Below are 9,183 nucleotides of genomic sequence, written 5' to 3'. Positions count from 1 at the left end.
ATCGTCCGCCATCTAGAAAAAAGATGAGAAAGTGGTCAAAAAATGGAGAAAAATAGATGAAAAAGGACAAACTTAGAAAAAGTCAACCCTAAGAGAGAGAAAGTAGGGAAAAAAGTCAAAGCCCGAGAAAAGTCACGAAAATCGAGAGAAACTCGAGGGGAATGAGCCTCACGTGGTGAAACTCCAAGAAAAAGTACCGAAATCAAATTTCAATCAGTTCAAAATGGAGTAAACAAAAAGGGTTTAGCGAATAAACTTCACGTGGGGCATTGAAAAATGCGTAGAAAGCCTGGATCTAGAGAGAAGAAGTACCTAGAGAGAGAGAGGGAAGAATTTCGGATGTGGGGTTGTGAGAAAATGAAAAGTCGAGTTATATATTTAAAGACTCGGGCTGAAATGACCCAAATACCCCGAATCTGCCACGGGTGGCCAGCAGGCCACTTTTATGGTTGGCAAAAGTTATTAAAGGCCGGCAGGTGGCCAGCGGCCCCCTCTTATGACTGACAAATGGCCGACAATTTCCCTTGGAGTCCTGATGCTGTTATATGTCCTTGGTTTCGAAGAAATGTAGGAATGGTTCATTGTTGGGTTCAGATTGTCTCTGCGGAAGCTCAAAACTGTGTTTTCGGTGCACGATGTTCATCACATATCAACGTAAACGAGGTGTATCCTTTAAACATATTGTAATTCTTCCGAGAGGTAAATCGGAGGTTGTCACGGAATTTGTTTTTGCCAAATACGCTCCTGTTCCTTGCATAGAATATGCATTTCATGTTGTTACATAGAATATCTATTTCATGTTATCGCATAGAATGTGCATTTCACATATGTTGTTACATAAGATATGCATTTCATATATGCACTTGTGTACACGTCTTGCATCGATTATGATTTATAAATACAGAATATACTTTGTTCTGATTTCATGCATAGAAAATGCTTTTGTTTCCTGCACAGAACATGCCTTCGACTAACATCATATCTTGGTTGTTTTTCTTGCATAGAACATGCACAGTTATTGTATCACAATTGTTAAGCTTCTTTCTTACACATGCACGATATTGTATGTACGGTTCATTTAAAGAAATGCACGATATTGTATGTACGGTTTATTCAAAGGAGTTCCGAATAAGTCATTCACGTCTCGGTAAGAGAGCTTTCTCCTTTAACTCGTGCATCTATTACACTTGTTACCCTTGTGCATCTATCGCACTCCTTTACCTCGTGCATCTATCACACTTCTATAACTCGCGCATCTATTGCACTCCTTTACCTCGTGCATCTATTGCACTCCTTTACCTCATGCATCTATCGCACAACTTTAACTCGTGCATCTATCGCACTTGTTACCTTTGTGCATCTATCTCACTTCTTTACCTCGTGCATCTATCACCCTTGTTCCTTTCCTACATCTATCGCACACCTCTCTCTTTTACCTCGGGACGTACGAAGTACGCACACGAGTGGTTGTTTTTCAGGATGCGTGAAACGTGTCCCTGGGCGGGTTTTAGCTTGGGACGTACGAAGTACCCACTAGAGTGGTTATTTCTCAAGATGCATGAAATGCGGCCCTGGGTGGGTTTTACCTCAGGGTGTACGAAGTACTTGCCCGAGTGGTTGTTTCTTAGGACGCGTGAAATGTAGCCCTGGGCGGGTTTTACCTCGGGACGTACGAAGTACGCGCTCGAGTGGTTGTTTCTCAGGACGTGTGAAACGCGGCCCTGGGCGGGTTTTACCTCGAGACGTACAAAGTACACACCCGAGTGTTTCTCAAGAAGTGTGAAACGCGGCCTTGGGCAAGTTTTACCTCGGGACGTACGAAGTACATGCCCGAGTGGTTGTTTCTCAGGACGCGTAAAACGCGACCCTGGGCAGGTTTTACCTCGGGATGTACGAAGTACGCGCCCAAGTGGTTGTTTCTCAAGATGCTTGAAATGCGGCCCTGGGCGGGTTTTACCTCAGTACATACAAAGTACGCACCCGAGTGGTTGTTTCTCAAGACACGTGAAACGCAGCCTTAGGCGGTTTTTAGTTCCTCGGGATGTGTGAAACACGACCCTGAGCGGTTTTGTTTTCAGTTTCTCAAGATGCGTGAAATGCAACCCTGAGCGGTGTTTTCTTTCCTCGTCTTTTGTTTTGGCAAGGTTAGAATGTTTTATCTTTTGTATCAAAACCTGCGTTGGTTTTAAGCTTGAAGCTGCTTATTCATATGTTATTATCTTTCTTATTGTATACATTCTTGCTTATCGCATTTGTTATCACTAAATGCATCATCTCGCATGATCATGAGTTTTCAACATGGTCGATTTCGTGAAGCGTATAAGTCCAACCTTCAAATTGTTTTGCGTGCATATCATTTGTATCGCCCCAGAACTACGCTGGTTTGACTCCTTGCAAAGGGATACGTAGGCAGCCTGCGGGCATAACCATTTGTTTTCTATCTTGGTTGTTTGTGCAAGTCTTTCGGCCTTGTCAAAATGGGTCGTCTCTGGGCTTTGACATTCACTTACGTCATTTTATGACTTCCGAGTTCGGTCAAAGAGGGGCAACTGTAGACACTCCATTTTTGACCATCCTTAAGACTTGGACGTCATTGCTTGTGCACTCGATGATTATGATTTGATGTGCTTCTTTTTCGTGCTCGAGGTTTTTGGCAGAATGCCCTGCCTTTGAGCCTTTAAACCTTATCCATTATGTGCCTTGTTTTGCACCAAAACTTTAGTGCTTCAAATCACAAGACCCTAGGACTTGCAGGCCTCCTCTGGTGGGCTGCCGGCCACCAATTGTGCCTTATCGGCCACCATTGTGCCTTGCTGGCCAATGATGTGGTCTGTCGGCCATCAGTGTCTTTTTTCAGATATTTTGTTGACAGCTATTCCAGATGTTGGCACAATGGGCTTTATCTCCCTACATGTGTATGGAGGGATTTAGCTCAGCCAAATGCATTTTTTCTATATATATGGGGTCTCCTCTCCCATTTTTGAGGGTTAGAATTTTCGGGACAAAAATCTCTCTCTTGCAAATTTGTACATACTTGCCTACTTACACTACTCTTTTGCATACATCTCCTTAACCAAAGTTGATTATCTACTCGAAGCCTTCTTGGAGCTCTTAAAGGTGGTTTTGGCTTGAGTTAGTGCCTAAAATTGTTCTTTGCTTCAAGAGGTATAGTACTTCCCTTTTAAGCTTACTTTGTATATTTGTTTTTCTATCTATTCCTACTATTTTTTGGACGGTTTTGAGCTATAAAAAACTCTGTTTTTGTGGGCTAAAATTGCTATTTTAGACAATTTAAGGTTAGGGGGGGTATCTTATCCTTCTTTGTTCCTTGCTTGTAAGGTTTTTCCACCTTTGTTTCCCACTTTCAAACTATCTTTTCTTGGGCTTTTGAGCATTGAATTTCAGAGTATTTTCAGTGATAAAAATCATGTTTTGAAGTTCAAAATTGGAGGGGTTAACCTCCTCTCTTTGTGTCTTGTTTGTTAGCCTAGTTAGCTCCATATGTTAGCTTTATTTTCTAGCCATTTGTAGTTTAATTCTAGCATGTTTTAGGCTCTATTTTAGACTATTTTGTCTCTGTTTTTGGCTAGTTGTTGCATTTGAGTCTTGTTTTGCATGCCTCTAGTGGAATAATCCTCACAAGCTTGGTGTTTTAGACTTTTAGACACCACTTGTTTTAGTTGATTGCCATGTTTTAATGCTCTTCTCACCTAATTTCAGCACTTTAACCTCTGTAATCTCCCTAACTTCTTGACTTCTTTTATTTGCTTTGAGGGTTGTTTCAACCTTAAGGTTGTTTAACCTTGAGATTGAGGCTCATGCTTAATGGTTTAATCCTCTTTTGGGGGTTCATTACCAACGGCATGATACATCTCTTTTTCCATAAACCACCCCTTGTTTGACACTTCCTTTTCTTTTAGAGGATTACTCACAAATGGACTTAATTGGTTAAAGTTCCGCTCGAGCTGCCACCTTTATTTTTGAACCTCTGCTCAAGCGAAGGAAGTTGCGTTTGAGCGAAGACCCTGTTTTCAAAAATTTGACTAAGTGTTTTAAAGTATATTTTGGCATCCTCATTGCATTTTAGGCATTCTTAAGCCCTAATTAAGACACAATAATGAGGATAAGACTTAGAAACACACTAAGAACGAAACGAAATAAGTTAAGTACTATCTAAGCATGGGTTTCAATATGTGTATCTATTATGTTTGTGTAAGTCACGTGCCATGAGCTGTTAATCTATTGGTTTGCTATTGAAGCTATCTGTGAGTAATAACTTAGTAAAGCTATGTTCGATATGAAATACTTTTTGAACATTTTGATAGGATATGAACTATTTCCGAATGATACAAAAGGTTATATTGTGATTACAAGAATAATGATCCAATTTTTTGAAATGTCTATATGGTATCCTTAGCAGAAGCCCTCGCTCATGGGAAATAATACTGTGGCTTATGGTCATGACGCCCTCGCCTGGGGGAAATAATACCGTGGCCCAGGCCCTCACCCAAGGGAAACAATACCGTGGCCCACGTTTGAGATATGTTACCCGGTATCGGAGGTTCCATTATGGAACTTCATATGCTTGACCAAAGTGACATGTTAATGCTAATGGATATACCACTCATGATTTGAATACGAATATAAATATGATTCTATTTCTGATACGAACATGCTTATATTTTTGATTTGATAAGAGATTTGAAATCTGTTCTGGACATCATTCATTAAAGCCTTTACTTTGTTATTATTCACTAGGCTCCTGCTCACTCTATTATTTATGCATGTAGGTGAGAAGGCGCATGACCAGGCTCAGAGTTGATTGCCTGAAGTTTCGTTTTATTGACCAATCTTTGTGCCTCCCGAGGAGGTTCCGGAAAGAGTCCGTGGTCGAGTTTTATGAATCACTTGTAGGTTTAAGACTTTTGTTTGTTTTAAGGGAACAATTCTTTTGTATTGTATGTTTAATGATGATGTAAGATGGATATGTATAGGACGTCATACGTGGGTTTATGTATATAAGTTGAAATTTACTATCCCATGTATGTCTCCACAGCTCAATGGACTATGTGTGTTTTATATATTTGCTTGCGCAACCCCTTTTGTTATATGATATTCAGGTCAAAGGCCTTTGGTAATCCCAGGATTACTGGTTGGTTACGATGCTAAACCTTTAAGAGCGGGTTTGGGTCGTGACATATACATTGAAAAAGTATTTTTTTGAGAAAAAAATGTGACTACTTAGGTGAATCTAGTTGGGGGGTTTGGTTGTGGTATTATTTATGTTGGCTTGTGTGTCTTTAGTGAAAGTCCAGAAATTCGCTCGGTTAAGTGCCGATCCTTCCGGTTAGTATTAGCAAAATGGCCTTGATAGTGCTTGTATAGCCTACTAGCAGACACTTACGTAGAGATTCCCGGTGTTGTGTATCCATTGCCCTATTTTCTGATTTAAAAAGTATTTTTTTATGAATTAATTTATAATTATGGCATTGCATTGTTTTGAAAGAGAAAGTGTAACGTTTTAGTAAATGACATGCATATGCATTCACCATATGACTTGTGCATATGCATTCACCATATGACTTTGTTAAGTCTCATACTGTAATAACCCGACCCTCATATCTGTTTCTAGTATGTTTTCGATCTGTTATTCTGTGTATTTACTTGCTTTCTGTGAAAAGTGATTTATATCTGTGGCATTTTTATTAGTGTATTTGGAACCTCCCTATTTTATTTTGGGGTATTGATTGTGGTGGTAATATGATGGTGAGGTAAGATTGGACCAAAAACTTTAATTCGGCCAAATCGCTCACGATCAGCTGTTACTCTTTTGCCCTTTTCTTTTTCCACATTTAGAATTTGGATGTGAGGTTAGAACCATTGGAAAGCTTATTGCCGGGGTTACAATTTGGACACAAGAATGACCTTAAACGGAGTCCGGATGAGAGAGTTACGCCTATTTGAAGTTTTCATATCTGTGCTGAAAACTGGACCGCACGTGCGGGAAATGCGGCGCACGTGCGGCGATGTGCGGGGCAGCAGCTCAAAAACGTGATTTTTGAGTCATTTCTTAGATTTTCTTTTCCTCTCTTCTTCTTCCCTCTTCCATGTCCGAAACCCTAGCTCCCAAAACCTTGATTTCCTCCACTTTTCTCAACAAATCAACCATGGATCTTGCATCAAGGATGGAGAATAAGAGGAGATCACCACTTTCTACCGAATGGAATTTCAAAATTTTTGAGGTATGTTGGGATTCTATTATGGGGTTTAGAGTATGGTTTATGGGTTATGGACCTAGGGTGCCTAATAAATGGGAAGATTTGAAATAAAAAGTAATGGGTTAAGAAGATTTAAAATTTTATTTGAAATTTGTGGATTTCTTAAAAACCCTAGGTTGATTTTTGATGATAATCCATGATTTGGCCCAAATTGATAGTTGAATCATGAAAGTGGTAGGTTGAATTAGATGTGTTCAAATTTAATTGGAATTTGGTTATGTTTGAAAATTATGTTTAAACTTTGCGATTGAGCTTTGTTAAATGCATTGTGAATTATGTTTTAATAAAGGGGAAATTTAGGGGAAATTTAGGGGAAAAGATTTATTGATAATGTGGATGATATAAATTCGATTATGGAATGTTGAAATGGAATTTAAGAATTCCTTTTGAGATATGTTGAATTGTGATGATTATGTGGGATGGTATTGACTATGTTGATATTACTTTTTGTGGCCTAAAATGTGAAGTTTTCAAGAATGAGTTTAATCTCAAATCATTTTACTAAATATTTGTGGGCTTGCTTAATTATTAAATCAAGAGAACGATTTAATAGGATTTCTTATGGGGATGGGGAAATGTTTGGTTTTTAGTGGAAACACTAGAAATTTAAGGAGTTTTGGGGAACATGGAAATGTTCATAAAAATCCTTTCTTTTTTTGAATAGAAGAGGAATGGGTATAAATTCCATAATGTATTTTGTAAGACTAGTAATCTTTTATATATATATATATATATATTGAGTTGGAGAAGTAGGTTTGAAACTTCATGCTGCAAAATATTGTTTGCTCTGTTTTACGTGCTTAACCCTCTAGTATTTCTGGAATTTGTGTTTGATGCCCTTAATGTATAAGTTGTTTACATGTGTAGGGCATAACCTGAGAAGGACAAGCACTCCGTTATAGCACTGTGAGTAGTAGTATCAATATCTGCTTTACATATGGCTAATGATTTTCATTAGCATTTCGTTTACGTAACCATGTTAATGTTTCAAGTATGCAACTATGTTAATGTTTCAAGTATGTATGTTAATGTTCAAGGATGTTCCAAGTATGTAAAGAAAGAAATGGGAAAGATAAAATACCTTCATTCTATAAGACTCTGGGCCTACGGCCATTCAATATAAGTTGTTATGATATAAAACAAAGTGCTACACGGAACTAAGTGCTACGACGTGAGCCACCTCTAGAATCCGTGTGAGACACCTCTTGAGTTCATACAAGAATTTACAAGGGCATTCTTAATGCCAATTTACAAGGGCTTAACGCCAATTTACAAGGGCATTCTTTATGCCAATTTGCAAGGGCTTTATGCCAATGTTTAAGGGCTTTAAGCCACCTTTCAAGGGCTTTATGCCACCTTCCAAGGGCTTTATACCAATGTTTAAGGGCTTATGCCACACCATTCAAGGGCTTTAAGCCAACCATTATGTTCAAGCTGATATGTTTCAAGAAAGGGCCTATAAAGTGAAACAGACTCAGACAAATCCTGTGGACTTTGCATTGTATGCTTAAGTATATGTTTTAAAGTTTGGTAAGCATATGTTTTAAAGATTGATAAGTATATGTTTTAAAGTTTGGTAAGCATATGTTTAAAGATTGATAGGTATATGTTCTGAAGCTTAGTAAGTATGTGTTTTGAAGCTTAGTAAGTATATGTTTTGAAGCTTGGTAAGTATCTAAGGGCCTTGCGTCACTATGTTAATGGGCTTCGTGCCACCATGATTAAGGGTTTGTGCCACATTATACAAGGATATTAATCCAAACCATTATATTCAAGCCAATATGTTTCATGATAAGATCTAAGTCTATAATGAATAAGAACAGATTCAGACTCGCATTGTGAATGCTGCATTAGTATACGAAAGTACATGTTTGAAGCTTTGAATACCAGGTTGGAACTTTACTTGGCATTGTAGAATTTCAGAAATTGCATGGTCCGCTCGAGCGGAGACCCATTTTCAGGAACATTTGAAAAGTTGCATTTAGTTCGTATGTCTATCCTCACTTATTTCCAAAGCATATTAGACACAATTTATGGTTCAATAAATATTGAGATGTTACGAATCCATGTGTATTTCTATTATACAATGTTTCAAGTTAAGCAGTATTTTATTTATGTATTACTATTCACTGAGCTTGGCTCACCCTCCGTATGTCTGTTCCTGTAGGTAACCAACCAGGACGTTCGTCCCCTTTTGTTAACCTTTACGAGTCCAGGCACTAAGCGAGATCACTCAGTTTTGTGAAGCTTTGTTAAGACATTGTCTTGTTTTTTTTTGATTACTCATTTAAGGTTAAATGTACATGACTTCAATGTTTTTGCATATGCCCAATCTTAGGGCTGGGGCTGTATATGTATATCTATATGACTGATGCTCACAGTATAATTTTGGCCTGTGACTGGTTATTATAATGTATATGATGCATGTGATCCTGGCATATTAGAGGTAGCTCAATGGAGTTTATTATTATGTTAAATTTTAGTGCTTCCGCCAAGGCCCCATATATTACGTATAGCAGGTTAAGTGTCCGTTTCTGTATAGGTCATGCCCGAACATTTAGGGGCGAGTTTGGGGCGTGACACATACAGTGTGTTCAAGTATTCTATACTGGGCTTTAGCACACCCTACATAGAAATCAACTTTCAAGTGTTGATGGTATGCCTTCGCCAAGGACTTAGCTTAGGAGGATCGTGGAGCTAAAGACTCATTTTATTTTTCTTTTATTGTAAATATCTTTTGTACAAGCCTTGAGCTTTTTACTTATTTTGGGCTTAACCTACTTTTGTTGTAACCAAGCATTGTCTTGGAAATATGTAGCCACTAAGGCACGAACCTTTCCGAATTTCTTTTCATTTCTTGTATATCGCATTGTGTCACATGCTATAGATTCAGAATCTAAGATTT

General features: G+C 38.4%; 1 long non-coding RNA gene across 1 annotated transcript; it reads left to right on the top strand.

Moving 5' to 3' along the window:
- Positions 1–6,017: 6,017 nt before the first annotated feature.
- LOC145801927 (uncharacterized) lies at positions 6,018–8,716 on the top strand. Its single transcript, XR_014343820.1, has 3 exons — positions 6,018–6,242; positions 7,146–7,184; positions 8,446–8,716. It is a non-coding gene; the product is annotated as an uncharacterized LOC145801927 (long non-coding RNA).
- Positions 8,717–9,183: the final 467 nt, after the last annotated feature.

This window comes from Camellia sinensis, chromosome 11 (assembly GCF_055761805.1).
Source record: "Camellia sinensis isolate YWXY chromosome 11, ASM5576180v1, whole genome shotgun sequence".
Classification (NCBI taxonomy): domain Eukaryota; kingdom Viridiplantae; phylum Streptophyta; class Magnoliopsida; order Ericales; family Theaceae; genus Camellia; species Camellia sinensis.
This window is presented reverse-complemented; position numbering and strand designations above follow the sequence as displayed.